This window comes from Pogonomyrmex barbatus, unplaced genomic scaffold, assembly GCF_055798465.1.
Source record: "Pogonomyrmex barbatus isolate J1 unplaced genomic scaffold, ASM5579846v1 scaffold5, whole genome shotgun sequence".
In the NCBI taxonomy this organism is placed as follows: Eukaryota; Metazoa; Arthropoda; class Insecta; order Hymenoptera; family Formicidae; genus Pogonomyrmex; species Pogonomyrmex barbatus.
Genome location: NW_028297149.1, coordinates 4,585,204 through 4,602,051, shown reverse-complemented (window position 1 = coordinate 4,602,051; position 16,848 = coordinate 4,585,204). Strand labels below are relative to the sequence as shown.

Here is a 16,848-nt window from a genome sequence, read left to right as displayed (position 1 = left end):
CTTTCTCCCAAGGAAGGGATATAACCAAATTCGTTCGCTCTCAGTTATAGTTCATTGTCTTCGCAAACCAAATTCTTTGTCAGTGCGCGAGTAAGTCACATCGTTTAATTAATTTTATTTAAAGAAATCGTTGGTTAATTAGACACAGTAGAATAAATGTTGGACGATGAGTTTTTTTCTTCGCGAATTTAAAATTACGACCCAGAATACGTCACGAGGACATCTATCGATTGTAAGGTAGATCTTAAAATTAAAGATTCAATCATGAGTGATACAAAATAATTCGCAGAGATTCCTGTGTTATTGTTATTGTGTAAACAAATCGTGGAAATTATAACGAACGATTAAAGTTACTTTCGTAGAGCAGGATAGACGTGGAAAAAAGAAAGAGAGGGGGAGACACAGACAATAGACGGAATGAAAGAAAGAGGATTCCTAAACCTCTCGTTCCCCCGCTCCCACCCTCACCATCACCATCCCCCCTAGCCGGTTTGGCGTAGACGTCCTTGAAATTCGTGAGATCGGTGAACAATCGGCCATGGGCGTCCATCCGTTCGTCCGTGCGGTTCACTGGCGCCGCGACCGTGTCCTCCACCGTTGTCCTCCCTTCCCCCTCCCCCTTCTTTTCTACCATGGAACGGACGGCACTGTTCGTTTAGGGTACCCCACCACGCCAGTACCGTCGTCCATCCGTGAATCTCGTTTGAGACCTCCTCCGCCGCTACTCCTCCATCGCCTTCCTTTTGCGCTACCGTCGTCGTCGAGTCTTCCCTGCCGACCGTCAAGGGCAGTTCGGTTCAGTGTCGGGTAAACGGGGGTCAGGCACGTAGACCAAAAGTTTCAAGGGCAGACGAGAGCGAGAAAGAGGGGAGAACCCCTCCGTCTCGCTGTCGCGTAAATTGTGCTGACTCGTTTACACCCGTGCCGTATGCTACATTGCGTCTGTGCGTGTGTCAGAATGTGCGTGGATTAGAATTTTCATGTTGTGAATTCGCTGCCGAGTTCTCACTGTGTTCGATGCTGATTTGGAGGAGTTCTTTGAATCCCTCGGACAGAAGCTTCGGAAGCCTTTACGTTCCTTCGCGTGCCGCTCGGCGTTGCGTGTTTTCTGCATTTTATGAAATCGTAAGGTAAGTTCTGCCGAAGGTTCTCTCTTTTTCTCTCTTTCTATCGGGAAGGTTCTTAGAGAAAATTATTTATTTAAGAAAAGATATTGATTTTTAATTCTTAAATATATAGATGTGTTCTCTGTGGTGAGATTTTCAAGACATTATCCTAATTTCGTATATAAAATGACGCTTATTATATATGTGGATATGTGATTCTTTTTATATATATATAATAATTTTATATTATCAGTCTTTTGTAAATACGGGCAAAATTTTATCAGTGTCAAGGGTCAATAATTTCACATCTTGCTCGCGATGGTAGAAAAGAAGGCGGGAAGAGGGGAGAAGATAAAGAAACCTCGCCCGAGTTAGTATCGAATCACGGACGTGACGCGGTCAATCGTCTTGAAAAGTGTCATTTCCACTTGAATGCGCGCGCGACGCCGATGGGCGTTGTTCTATTTTCGCGACGAAGAGATACCGGGTTCGCGCCTACGTGCCTGCTAATCCGTAGGTGGACAACTTATTTTTCCTCCGAGCGTAACTCGCTGGGAATGCGGGAGATTGTGCGATAGGCATTCGAGCGTCGATGCAGCGTTGATCAAGCCTTGATGCGATTTCTCTTCGTTGTTTCCAGCAAAGACTATCGGCCTTCTCGCGCTTTTCATCCGGTGATAAATCCGGAATGTAAAAACGGAATGTAAAAGCGACTCCCGTAAATTACGGAGATAATTGCGATGAGTGTCGCTTCTGTCAGTGCTCGATGTAATTTATGATGCGAGAATTTGAATTCAACTTGAAATTTCAAAGATTGTAAATCAGGTAAATCTTTGTATTTATATTACGTCGTGTAAGACGGACGTTTTATGCACGATGAAGTCACAAAAATTTTGATATTTGTTACCGAGGGATTAACTAAGCGTGTAGCGACTTCGCAATATTTTTAATTATAATATCAAGCTTAACCTGACGTTAATTTAAGCGTTAAACTTGTCGTACGCGTCGATCGGAGGCTGCGCGCGTGTAGGCTCATCGGGCGAGTTTTTAATTGCGAGCTAGGGATTTTTCTCGACGCATTCACAGCCTAGGTCTCGCCTAAAGCCCAGACTTTTTTTTTAAAGACTTTTTCTTGACGATCGTTTTACACGTGTCTCTTAACGCGGCCGGGTCGGATGCATATTCTCGTCTGCTGGCGCTCACGGGACGCGCGCGAGAAATCGGCCGCTAATGAAGCGCAAAGGCGCGATATTGCGGTCTGCTGCGGCGAGCTGCGCTGTAAAGGCAAGTTGTTAAAAATTACACAAACAGCGTAAGATTTCTACGACTTGCAACAAAAATGTTGATGCGAGAATAGAATACCGGCGATACACGGCAGGATTTTTGGCACCTAATAATCTTTTTTTTTATTTTTATATATATTTATATGTAAATTCGAGGTATAAATTTTTATATTACATATAAATACTTATATTTACATAAAAATGTAAATATATAAAAATGAAGAATGAGATGTACATATGTATGTACAAATATAAATTTTATACCGTTTATATAGTTTTACATGCATAAAAAAATCAATGGTACCGTCTATCGTCGATAGAATGAAATTGTTTTCGAAACATTCCGTATATCGTTTCTTTGGGCAAATCATCGCTTCGAAGCCTCTGAACTTGACTTCTGCGATCCCCTTGAGCGGCTTCCGTCGAGTTTGCGGAGATTTCGCTGAAAAAGAGAAAGAAGAATGTACGGAAGGAGGGGCGAGAAGGACGAGCGAGAAAGAAGGGTTGCTTATTTTTAGGTATCCGTCGGTTCTTTTTCCGTTTCTTTTCTTTCGTACCGTTCTCAAAATACATCTTCGACTAGCGATACGCACCAATATCTAAGTTTTTGAGAGAAAGAGAATATTACTCATATAACTTGACGGCTTGAAAAAAAATCACAAATAACTTTTCGATATATTCAGTTTGCATCTTTCACCCGAAGTAATTTATTAAACGATTATCGCGTCTTGTAGTCGCATGAATCGTGGCAATAAAAAATTTCAATATATCACGTTACAAATTTGAAATGAAAAATATATTAATAATCATTTATGACGTAGTTTACTCGTGTTTTAATTAAACGCCGGATTACGCGTGATAAAATCCGCATCCGTAAAATTTTCTTCGCATTCTCACAATTCCCATCTATGATGGGAATCATCATCATCAAACTCGCACTTTTCGAACTCGACTTAACGCATTGCGATCTCCATGAAAATCCGCATTCGACGATCTCTATTCATGTGTTATTATTAACAACATACACGGCACCGATCTTGAGTTCGATATCTCTTAATTGCGCTTGCGATACTGTTTAACGATAAACCCGCGCAATTGCGTCAGGTTCGTGAAAAATCAAACGCGATTTTATCTGCGGAGCTCGCAAGAAAGTTTCCTTGTATTTCCCCACATGTCCCCCCCCCCCTCCCCCCGACGGGTCGGACAGATGCGTTTTACGTTGCGGCGGGAAGTGGCCGTCGGAAATTACGCGTCTTACAGCTGCGCGTTTTATCGGAACGGACAATCGGATTTACGGTATTTGCGGAAATCTGATTAATATATTCTGAATCACTCATTAATAATTGATGCCGAGATAGAGGAGCGATTCGCACAATATATTCGCCCGCTCGCGTTGCACGTTTGTTCGCAATTGTTCCTCGATTAAATTGCAAATGTGAATAATATCCGAGAGTCTCTCTCGGAATGGCTTATATGTTAAATGACTCGCTCGCGTACGCGACATAACATTCGTACCAAAGCGCAAGAACGAAGATAAATTACGCGTTAATCGCCCGCTTCAAATAGCACTTAACAGTTGTAGCAATTGCATTTAACCGTCGCATTGCAACTGCGCTTAAGCGGCAATCGACGTTTCGATGCGTGCGGCGATTGTTAAAATTTATGAGCTCTCACGGTGTCGTTACCGCCGGATCATCTCCAATTAATCCAGGATAGGGAAGGAAGAGAGAGATATCATATGTGTGAGGAGTTTAAACATGTCGGCAGTATTAAATATTATTAATCCGATACGATTCAAATTATGTCTCGGAAACGAGCGGAGATCAAATATTCCATTGTCAATTTAATCTATTCGGTGGATCCATAGTGAATCAAAAATCTTTATTATTTCCAGAAATTTATAGAGTTGAGAGAAATACAGTTTGCTGATTGTAAGATAATTTACATGAAGCATTATATGTCGGTTGTAAAGATTGGAACATAAAAATATCGATCTTAATAAATCGAATAATGATCATAATTTCTTCTAATATTTATTAATGTTGCGAGTCGCGTAACATAATATAAATAACTGCTTTATTTTTATGTTCAGAAAATGCATTTTTTGACATCTATGACTATGATAATTTAACATTCCGTGTTTACATTGATATACGGATTTTTAATGTTCAGTCCAAAAATTCCGTATTCAATTTATAGTTCGCCATCTTATAAATTTTTCAAATAATAATTAGGTTCAATAATTAAAACTATCCTCATAATATTTATTACTATTAATAACTAATATTTATTATATACGTGATACCATAAAAGAGTCAGAAAAAAATAGAAAAATAGATGTACTTGTGAAATATTTGTTTTGCTTATGATATTTTATTTGTCGAAATATAAAAACCAATGCATCTTACTTTCGATACAATTTTTTATTTTAACAAAATTAGACACATTTAATACACTATTAAATATTAAATTATTGTTAATGCGCACGCGTCACAATTTTTCCCATAAAATGATTTTCAATTGGGACATCTTAGCAAGTATCGACGATTCATGTATACGTATCATTGGTTTATGTATTGGTTTTCGGTATTATATTTGTAGACGATACAAATAACATTCTCACATATTTTCGTGAACAGTTCCCCTTAATCGATCGAGTAGCCCCAGAAACGATGACTTCCTTGGTATTTCGCGGTTTTCGATTTGCGCCCGAGCGTGTACTCGTTCGCCACGTCAGGCCACATCCACAACCGGCCCGCATTGCGGTGACCTAAAAATAAGAAGGCGAAGTTACTTCGACCGGGTTGATTTCCTGCCAATTTCGTGTTTGCCCCTCGCGGGTGAGGGGGAGGAATGGCTGCGTCCGTTCCCGAGAGAGCTTATCGGCGCAAAAGTGCGGCTCGGATGCGTCATTTTAATCGAGACACGAGTTTCGCCGTCGTCGACGTAAAGATACGTCGTCGACGTAAAGATACGTCGTCGACATACGGAATCTTTCGTAAAATGCGGAAAAATCTCGCTCGTAGAAGTATCGGAATATCAAAGGAGAAGAAACTTGAAAGTCAGCGAGAAATACTTATTCCAGACAGGGGGATAATTCGCTTACATTGTCGCTTTAGCCAGTCGAAAACGAAGAAACCACATCGATACGCAAATGTATATATCGACGAAAATTTTTTTACGCGTGACTCTCGTCATCCACATCCGTCGCTATTTTTACTCGCGAATTCCTCGAATTATTAAGTCGCTTCGAGTCCGTGGATCGGTTCGTGGATGCGCCTCATGTTCAGACGCGCGCCATTAATACCACGGCTGTCGGCGAGCTCCGCCGTCTCATCGTCGGATGAGAGGCACAATCGCCTGGGCAAAGTGTTTCCTTCGACGAAACCATCGAGTGACGCGTTGTGGACGCGACGTTATTACCATTGCACGTGCAGGAGGTGGCGCGATCTTTTTTTTTCTGTCTGCGGAATCTCGACTCACCTCACGGCGTTCTCTCGCAGCGGAAGTTCCTTAATGGCCGTCGCGGATGACGACACACACACACACACACACACACACACACACACACACCACATACACTCGCTCGCTCGCTCACTCACTCACTCACTCACTCACTCACTCACTCACTCACTCACTCACTCACTCACTCACTCACTCACTCACTCGCTCACTCACTCACTCACTCGCTCACTCACTCACTCACTCACTCGCTCGCTCGCTCGCTCACTCACTCGCTCGCTCGCTCGCTCGCTCACTCGCTCACTCGCTCGCTCACTCACTCGCTCACTCGCTCACTCGCTCACTCACTCGCTCACTCACTCACTCGCTCACTCACTCACTCACTCACTCACTCACTCACTCACTCACTCACTCACTCACTCACTCACTCGCTCACTCACTCACTCACCTCTACGTGATCCAATCGTCATCGCGACTTCCGTCGCGGGCGATGAACGTGCCGATGCATCTTTCATCGCAATGACCCCATAGAGAGTCGCCATTTTTATAAACGGAGGGGAGGGGGCTTTCATAAATCCCTGGATTGTCGGCTGAAAAATCGAAGTGCGATGGACTCAGACTTACGTACGATTGCAATTTATCTTGACTCATCGTGAGAAAAAGTCAATGGTCCTCTTTCCTCTTGCGCGCCATTAATGATTCATCGAGAGAGGAGATGGAATTCTAATGAAATATATTCCGGTGAGCCGCACCAAACGCTTTCTGCAATAAGAGAATTTATTATCCATAAGAGATATAAAGAAATCCGCGGAGATTTCATCATAGACACGCAATCGTTAAGTTCTATAAATAATGAAATAATGATATATTCGTTGCGAGTATATTTTAAAGGAGTAAAGTAAATCCTCAAAGTCTCTCTGTTTTCTCTCTGTTCTCGAGAGCTGCACTTATTTTACTACGGCGCATTTCCGAGAAGTAATAAGAGGCATCTGATACCGAGAAACGACCGAGTAACGATCGCACTCCGCATTAAGCATTGTAACGTTCTTTGCATGGAATATAAAACCTCGTTTTAATCCTTGTGCGAACGGTACGCATTAGCGAACGGTATGAGCTGATAAATAAATCCGAGTCGGAATATAAATCTGCGAGCGTAAAGTCGTGAAAGAAAAAAAAAAATTCGCGATCGGTTATCGAGTGAAATGCATTTGGGGCCCGCAAGCGAAATGAGCGGATGTCATCTCGAGAGGTCGCTCGTATGATGACGAGGGATTAATAAGTGTATAAATATCTGACGATAATGATATGCGGTAATTGTGATAAGCGGGTTTCCAGTCGTTTCCCCTGCGCATGATTTACTGACGATCGATGTGGAGTGAAGGCGAGAAGAGGAATTTTTCCGATCGATTTTTTTTTTTCTGGAGAGCAGTTACATGCGCCGTTACGATTCGACACGAGATGGCACGAGAAGTAATTGCAACGTAAAGTGCACATTGCGCTTTTAATTATTTGCCACGCCTTAGAAAAGCTTCAGAGTTATGATGATTATCGCCATTCTAGATAGATCGCATTAAAAGCACACAAATTTAATTTCTTTATTGATTCTCTCTTTTTTTTTTCCTTAGAAAATCAGAATTTTATGTGCGAAAAGTCGAAACTGTATATTTACACATATATTTAAAAAAATTTAATAATAAGTTAAAGAGTATGAACAATAGATTATTCAAGACGAAGCTAGATGACAATGTTAAATATATTTATTAATAAATATTAAGGTTTACGAAAATTTGTTATCGCAATCCAAACGTTTCGACCTTCAATATGGTTGTCTTCAGTGCGAAAACAATTATTAAAAACACAAATTAAATAGATTATATTACATATGTTTTATTAATCAGGAAAGAGCCGTTGGGAAAAAAATGATCCATTGTCACTGTTGCAGGGTTAACATTATCGAACATGTTAAAGGTCATTCGGTGTCATCGGATAGGTCACGTCTGCCTCGAAATTGTCGCGAAATCATTTCTGCGATAAGTCGCAGAAGGCGAGGAAGAAAGGCGTACGCGCCAGGCGAAGACGTTTCGCTCGAGATAATTCCGCGCAATCTACATTATTTACGAGTACGTGAATAATTCTAATGACTAACACAGAGTGTCGGTTTCATGAATCACGAGAGATTATTCATCGTGAGAATGACTATCGAGTTTCTTCCCGGCGCCGGGAATACAAGCGCCGCTATTGCGCGTTCGCGCGACTCTAATAGCAATGTCAGCGACACGATAAGAGGCAAATCTACAATTACAAAAACAATTCCGCATTTTGTTGTTGCTGCTGCTGCTGCTGCTGCTGCTGCTGAAAGGAGATCGATAATTCGCGAAAAGTGGTACGCGAATGTTTCGTTTCGTGCGAGAGATGCACCGATACCTCTCGCGAAGGCTCCATTTCGTTTCTCATCTCGTCTCTCCGCAGTAGAAACGCTTTCACGTTTACACGACTCGCATGAGTCGCGATTTTATCCCGCAACTGTCTGGGAGAACAGCTCGTGTAGCTTGAAACGATAAAAATAGCGAGAATGTAGACGTGTAGTGGCAATAGACGTTAGTAATAGCGATCGTGCTTGCCGCATTTAAACGCAACGGACATTGAAAATTGTCTGTGTCAATGTCTGCGTTATCAATCATCTCTTGTATAAATCGCTAAGATCACTACTGAAATACCGCGGTATGTGCGGACACATCCAACCGTTTGCTTTCTGCTCTCTTGTTTTTTGCTTATTTTCTGCTTGCGTTGATCAGGTAATTTCCTTTAGTGGATACCTAAGATGTAACGCAATATTTTCCTTATAGGTTTCTTTTTTTGTGAGAAACAAAAATGAATCTACCTCACATATTACGTAATATACGTATAAATATTGCACTTTTTTGTTTTAACAGTGTTTAACATTTATTTAAATATATAAATGTTTAAATAATAAATTTATTTCACTTTAAAGGCTTATTGCGCATGTTGTGACGATGCGTTTGCCGTTGCGCTTCCCGTGGCAGTCCATAAACCTACGAGATCCACATTCCGTAAAAATTTTTTGTCATCCGATAATACGCTCCCTGTAATTTAATATACAGATGTTTCCGCGTTACGTCATTGCGACGTGGCGCCGTTGCAGTTTCTCAGAAGTGTTGAATTTCCAGCTGCGTAAGCCGCGTTCGGAAGTTTCCTCCCCCCTTATTTTTTTGCACCGGCGCGCCGGCGGATTATTAGTTATGGCACACGTGCGTACGGCAAAAGCACACACTCGTATCTAGAAAAGCGGCACCTCCGTGACGTGGCACACGATAAGTGTAACGCAACGTTGAGCCATTATGACGTGGAAAATTATATGTCTTGCAAATATATGCACGCACGTATGTATGTAAATCGAGCTATCAATGCGCAATGTCGATAAATAGAAAGTCCGTCATTTGAGTGGCTATCCGTTTCGCATGTTTATCGAATGTTTAACCCATTCGCAGTGTGATGAAAATGAGATCTTCATATCACTACTGTGTGAAAAAAAATTTCTAAGATTACGATATGATTTTAATATTAAAGTTTTTGAGATCGCTGAATTCGAATATATTAGAATTTCAAAAGTCAAAATAGCGGATTTAATATGGCGGATCAAAATTTGGAAAAATAATTGGATTCTTATAAAAATGATTATCCTAAGATTTTCGAGGTCGCTGAATCCGAATATATAACATCAGAAATTTCAAAATTCAAAATGGCAGACTTAAAATAGCGGACTGAAGTTGAAAAAAAAGATCGAAATTGGGATCTTAGGAATTCCAAGCTCGCTAAATCAAAATTTTATGTCAGAATATCAAAAGTTAAATTAACTCAGATAAATAAATAAAATTCATTCGAACCATCATTCAGCAAAGTTTGATCTCCCATTTGGAATAACATAAAATTCTGATATATTTTGATTCAGCAACCTCAACAATTTTGGAGTACTTGGAGTATTTTCATAGGCCAACTATTTTTTCAAATTTTTATCCGTTATATTGGATCTGCCATTTTGAATTCTAATATTCAGATTGAGCGACCTCGAAAAACATAGGATATCAAGTTTTATACAAATCGTGAAAGGATAAATCGGATTCTTTTGTTGATGTGTTACATTATACACTGGTAGCACGTTTTTTTTCTGTACACATATACTACACACACACACACACACACACACACACACACACACACACACACTGTGCCGAGGTTAATATCAACGAACGAGTGATTTACGATCTACATGATTGGGGAAATTATTTGAACATCTATTTACGGAAAAGCTTAAATAAATTAAGGATACGAGAGACTTTCTGGAATTTCCCGCACTTCTGCTTGTCGCTTTTTAGGAAAAATGCTATTCTTTTGGAGTTGCCTTCTATGTCTGAAGGCTGAATATCTGTCAGATAAGATAATGCCTTTCGCAGCGTTAATGCCTTTCGTCAGTTCAAGGAAATAGCGCCATCCATTTCCATTTGCCTTTTCGGCCTTATTTTCGTTTGCATGACGCAAATTCGCGAATTTCGTTTTTGCAAGATGATTCACTGCGATATACATGCGACGTGTAATTTTTTTGCGAATCGGCGACGTTGGCACGAATAATTTGCACCTGCGGACAGATAACGCGACGATAACGCGCGGTTGACAAATGAGGAACGTCTATTGTTAACCGATATTTAAAATGGCACAGGTAATTAGAAGTTTTCGTATCATGTGAGATTCATTCGCCGCTGATAAATTGCCGGATTTATCTCAACTTTGCATCTCGAATTTTTAGGTTTATTATTGTTACCTTCAAAAAGAAAATGGCGGCTAAGTCGTGTAATAACGTAAATAACGTAAGCGATCGCGTTTTGGATAGCCAAAAGCACAATGGTATCTCGAATCCGTAATGACGATGACACATGACGCATTATCAGGGAGGAATCTCGATTTGTTTGTTCTTGGAATTCGCAATTATAATCGACGATTCGGCAATGTCCTTGTTCTTATCATCGTAACAAGTCGGATTATGTGCTTTGTAATTCGGTCGAGTTGCGTGATTCTTTTATATCTAGACCAGTAACAGAGATAATGTAATACATGGAACAGAATTTATCAATGATAGCGAATAATTAATGAATTCTTATAAATAATGTTTATTTTAATTTTCGCGCAATTACCTATTTATCAATTTTAAATGGAGTAATCTTGAAACATTGATCAAATGAAATAGTAATGAAATAGTGTCGACAAACATTCTTTCACGTCAATTCATTGAAAATACTTGCTATTACACTTCGATTGCACAATCGTCCGAAAAATGTGAATCGACGTATCCTTTGATATCACTGATCAAACTCATTTGCGTAATTGCGTGACGAAAGTAATTTTTTTATATTTTATTTTCCTATATTATATTTTATTATCCTAAAACTGGTGCGAATCGCTTATAAATATCAACGATTTATGATTTTCGCCGATGTTGTGCGTCCCGATAAGTCAATCGGTAGTTACTAGAATCTAGAGGAACTATTAGACTCATTTAATATTATTTTTCCCTCGTTCCGATCAAACACATAAATCAACAAATCGATTTTCGATATACATATAAGCGTGATATTTGCCATGAAATGTAACATGATTTATCGGCCAGGAAAGTAGGTCAAAGTGGCGATGTCATTTTTTTTTCGCCTTTCTCAAGGTCGCCCCGTAAGAAATCGCGCGTTAATCGCCGATAATCGCTTAATAACGGTTCTCTCGATGAATTATAAATCGACGCAAGCGTGATTTATCAACAGAAACGAAGTAAATGGACAAAAGGGGAAAGAAGAAGGAAAGTCGAAGGAACGGGGCACTGATGCTTTTCCCGATAAAACGGATGCGAGCGGCTCGCTAGGAAAAGAGTTGCGCACCTTCGCGATCTTTCCACGATCGATTAGAATCCGATAATTCCGACCGGCCACAAATCGCAAGGTGCGATTTATCGCGCGGCGCATGGGAAATCGAACGGGTTGTGCATCGGAGGAGGAACCTAGTAGGAGCCTCGCCGATGGGTCGAGAATTGCAGTTTTTCTTTCCGTTGCCTCGCGATTACGCGCAATCTCACACGCATCTCCCACTTGCGAAATTTGCGACAGACTTCGCTCTGCATTTTAAATGTAATTTACTAGATAATCGCGATAAAACGTTCTCGGAATCACAATGTTCATTCGATATCTCTCTCACGATGTATAATTATCGTATATTTAAAGCACAATTATATACGTTTTCCCTCACACGTGCGATCCTTCATTCTTCCGCAATCAATGCGAATTATCTAGTTTTAGAGAAATTTCCGCGTGTCCAAATTTATTATTAATTTTCAAATTGATTTCTCTGGGAAGTAGAAACGTGAAAAATTTCTTTCTCTCCGCGTGCGTTAATGAGACATCTTTCCTCGAGGAGTCTTCGGGGAGACAATGGAAGGACGGCTTTCTACGACGGAGGAAGAGTGGTGATTGCGATGGATACCCATCTCGCGGATAAATTGCTGAAAATCTCGTTACCCGGCCGCGCGCAACATCTGCCGCGTGTGTCTCTCGGCTTGATAAATGAGTGGAAGGTGAGCCGTGCATCGGGGACCCCGGGTCCATTGTCGATCTTGCGGTACTTTCCAACGGATCCTCGCGAGTCCCGTCACCCCACGTCGCCGGAGAAAACGATGAATCGACGGGGCGTCGCGGAAACTTATCCGCCGATGTGTGGATCGCAGACGCGGGTCTTTTTTCCTTCCTTTCGCCAAGTCTACCTTTCTCGCCGTAGGAGGGGAACCAGGCAGCTGTACACACGACGGCGGAAAAAGTTCCATGATTCTTCGTGAATTATGCACTCGGTGCTTCATCCGTGTCGTACGATCGCGCGAATATATGTTACGACAGAATCAATTTTTATTTTATATTTTTATCATATATATATATATATATATATATATATATATATATATATATATTTTTTTTTTTTTTAAGATTTTTGGAACACTGAAGATGATCCGTAAATGTAAGGTCGAAATTTGTTTATTTAATAGAAGATATTAGTGATTGAAGAGCACTCAAAGCATGAAGATCTAGCTCGGCTTTTATGCTCCTGTCCTTGTCCTGTCTATATGTCAGAATCGTTGTTTCTCGGCAGAAATCCGCATTTTGTAAACAAACTTATGAGAATTTTGCGTTTGTAACAGAAGCGACACCGACGAAGACAAGCCATGAGGACTCTTACTTTTTTGCAATCATGCCAAACGTCTGTCGTCTTCTCTTCTGAAGATACATTTTTGTTTTTTGTTTTTTTTTTTTAAGCCTTGCCCCATCGGCCGTATGCATCCGTCGTTAAAGAAGAATATTGTATTCCAAAGAGATCTTTGGAGGGTGTGACTATTGGGTATGCTATTCAGCATATGCAACATATGATATCCAAGAGAGAGATTTCACCAACTGTCTGTAGTTGTAAAGTGAAAATAAAAGTGCATAGATGGCTCTGTGTAAAAACAGTCTACTCATAATATTCGCAAGTTCAAACCTCGATCCTCACCTAGCATATTATTTTAAAAGCTCTTTATGTAGAGTAAAGTGAAAATATTGCTTTTCTTCCTGTCTCCTCTTCACGAGAATCATCAATGAAACTCATTTGTAAACGAGTTTCTCATTTTGTAATCAAATCTTATCTATCGGCTGAAGTTGTGAATCTATGTGCTTTCTCCCCCGAAAGTACAACTTTGTTTTTCTCTTTAGAAGATGACAGAAATAGTAGAAACAGACGGAAACACATGGTTTATTGTACTATGTATATTATTTAGTTGACTAACGTAATCGCGAGCTTGCGGGCCGCATGCGAATACACGAATCGTGACGTTCGCATCATTTGTCATTAATTTTTGAATCTCCTACACGGAGATTCAAAAGTTTTCCGGCGTGCCGCAAAACAGCATGTATTATGTACAAATATCACTACATGCCTCAGTAGTCGAAAGGACTAGATATCTGTCTGGTAAGCAGAAGATCCATTCTTCGATTCCTGGCTGGATGATATTGTTCACAAAAAAAAAATAATTGGGAATTTTTACGGCTGGTACGAGTCCTCACTGTGACGTTACTCTCCCTTCTTATTTGGGGGCTCGAGTCATGCCTCGTGCAATTTCGAGAGAATAGGACCATCATCTCTCTGGAGTACCGGTCGTGGAGATTCGAAAGAATACCTGTATATATGTATATTATAATATACGTATATATATGTATCATTGTATTGTTGACATGTTATTCTAAATATGTTATTTGTGATAAATATCATCACATGCCTCGATAGTCGAGGGGATAAGATGCCTGCTCGATAGGCAGGAGATCCAGGTTCGATTCCTGGCTGAGGTGGTATTTTTTCGCAAAATAATTACGAGTTTTCACGACTGGTTCGGGCTCCGCCGTGACGCACACCCTCCCTTCTTATTTGGATTTTCTCTTGCTGCGCTCTGGAAGGATTTTGGTATATTTGTCAGTAGCATTGGGTGTCACTGCAGTTCGACCTGCATTCGAGAGAATAAGATCACCATGTCTCTGGAATACCGGTCGTGAGGATTTGAGAATATATGTACATGTATATATATTATAATGTATATGTGTACATATGACATTGTATTGTTTAACATGTTCTAAATGCGTTATTGTTATATCTAAATATCATCACATGCCTTAGTAATCAAAAGGATAAGATACCTGCCTGCAGTAAGCAGGGAATCTAGGTTCGATTTCTCAGATAGTATTTTTCGCAAAAATAATAATTACAGATTTTTACGATTGGTTCGTGGTCGGGCCCCCGCCGTGACATCCTCCCTTCTTACTTGGGAAATAATTTCTGAAATAATCTCTCGTTATTTCAGGTTTTGTTACAGCGCCGCCGATGAAACTTGCCGATAACTGTATCGAGTGATGATTTTGTAACATTAATGTGCATGCGATTATCATTTAATCGATGCTCACCCAAGGCCAAAGGCGCAAACTCGATGGAATCGCCGATCTCTCATCCTGATGTCGTCGCAACTTCGATCAACGCTCGATGGATTGCTATAGCTGCCACGATCACTGCCATGTCTTCTTCATTGATACGTATCGTTCGCGACACGCGTTACTCGGGTACTTTAGGCTGTGCCAATTTAAAAGTCAGTCAGGTACCTGAAGTAGCGCGCGCTGCGGAGAAACGAACCGCGCCTTTTCGAGGGGACCAGAAAAAGAGGACAAGTCTTATGCGTGTGTGCGAGTGTGCATGTACATGAGACACGAAGGAGGAGAAAGAAAAAGAGGAACGGACACGGGGAGGAAGAGTATGTGGAGGCTGCTGCATGTTAATTGTACTTCATCAGGTGCTCTGGTGGATTCGATACCCGGCACCTGTTGGAGCGCAATTCATATGACTGTGCCTTGCTGCCTTATTATTCCCCCATAAATGAGGAGAGACGACAGTGATTCCCAGTCTCAAACGTGTAATTTACGATGGCACAAATATAAGATGGTGTAAATGCTAAACCTCCAGACAGATTAAATAGGAATCGTTTATGTACAATTTTTACGATTTGATAAAAATAAAAAATTAATTCTATGACAACATGTGTGATTCTAGGGAATCCTACGGAAAGTTCAAGTTCAAGCATTTTTAGAATTTTTTGTTAAAAAATTTTGCAATTTAGCAAGACGACTTGAATTTATTTTAATTTGATTTTATAATAGTCTGCATTCTTTTGAAAGAAATTTATTTAAAATCTCCAGACAGATTAAATAAGAATCATTTATGTACAATTTTTACAATTTAATAAGAAAGAAAAATTTCAAGTCGATAGCATTCTTAAAAATTTCTTATTAAAAAATTTTGCAATTTACAAAACGACTTGAATTTATTTTGATTTGACTTTATAATAATAATAATCATCATCAGAATTAAAAAAAAATGTCTAAAACTATGCATTTTTGTTACATTTATAAAAATACACGTTGCGTAAAAAGTTTGACTAGATTTAACTTAGTCCGCATATACATAAAAAAGTTCAGCGTATAAAGAGAAATGTTTGATGAGGGCGTACTTATGTATATGTCATGCAGAGCTTCATTTCTCGTGACTTTTCCAATGTATCCGTCATCCGGCGCTTCCGGAAGAACTCAGACGCTGTGGCTGATGTTTAATAAAGTAAATAAAATTAGCCGACGTCTCTTTGTCGCCGCGGAATGTTGTTGACCGCGCGACGTGCGTGCATGCGTGCGTGCGTGCGCGCGCGCGTATGTGGTGTGTGTGTGTGTGTGTGTGCGCGCGCGCGCGCGTGTGGCCGTTGCGAAGAAGAGAGTCGTAGTCGCGCATCTCATCGTCGACTAATGGGATAATGACGTTACATGGGGTCGCGTGGCCGGGTAGAGAGAACCGACGAGGGGGAGAGGGAGGGGGAAGGTCGTATAACGCAATTATTCAACTCCGTGCGCGTGCACGCGCGTCGTCCCGGTGAAGGAATCCCAAGAACGGTGAGGAACGACGAGCAACGAGCTGTTCATCGAGCTCCTTCTACCTCGAGCTAATTAATTAATAAATAATCGAACGTGCGCGGCCAGTCGTGATCGGTCAATCGGGAGTCATATTTCAGCGTTGGTCAGCGCTCCGCGCGATCGTACGTAAAAATTGCTTCCCATAATCGAGACGTACTATGCGACTTGGAGAGGCAATTTCAGTTATGTTGTTAATCGCGAATATTGCTCCTGAATACAAAATCGCAGAGTTCTTCGCAGAACAATTATCATGTTTATCGGCTCGATCGTGTGAATTCGGCGTTTTGGATCGCGGATCATAAACGCGAGAATGAATTAATCAGGCCGATACAAGCGACAGTATTTTGACGATGTTTTGACGCATTATGTTTGATAACTAGGTAAAATCTGGGAATTGATTGTGTATTTCGAAACGAGGTGAAA

General features: G+C 40.6%; 1 protein-coding gene across 5 annotated transcripts in view; it reads right to left on the bottom strand.

Moving 5' to 3' along the window:
* Window positions 1-4,793: 4,793 nt before the first annotated feature.
* chm (lysine acetyltransferase chameau) overlaps window positions 4,794-16,848 on the bottom strand; it is a 47,382-nt gene continuing 35,327 nt past the window's right edge. Inside the window, exons 14-15 of one of the 5 annotated variants that reach the window (XR_016140487.1) lie at window positions 5,873-6,613; window positions 4,794-5,159 (exon numbers count right to left, since the gene is read on the bottom strand). The gene's annotated coding sequence lies outside the window, so the exon portion shown is untranslated. Of the gene's footprint in view, window positions 6,614-16,848 lie in introns of all 5 variants that reach the window. The other 4 variants (XR_016140489.1, XR_016140490.1, XR_016140488.1 and 1 more) reach the window with 4 other exon arrangements.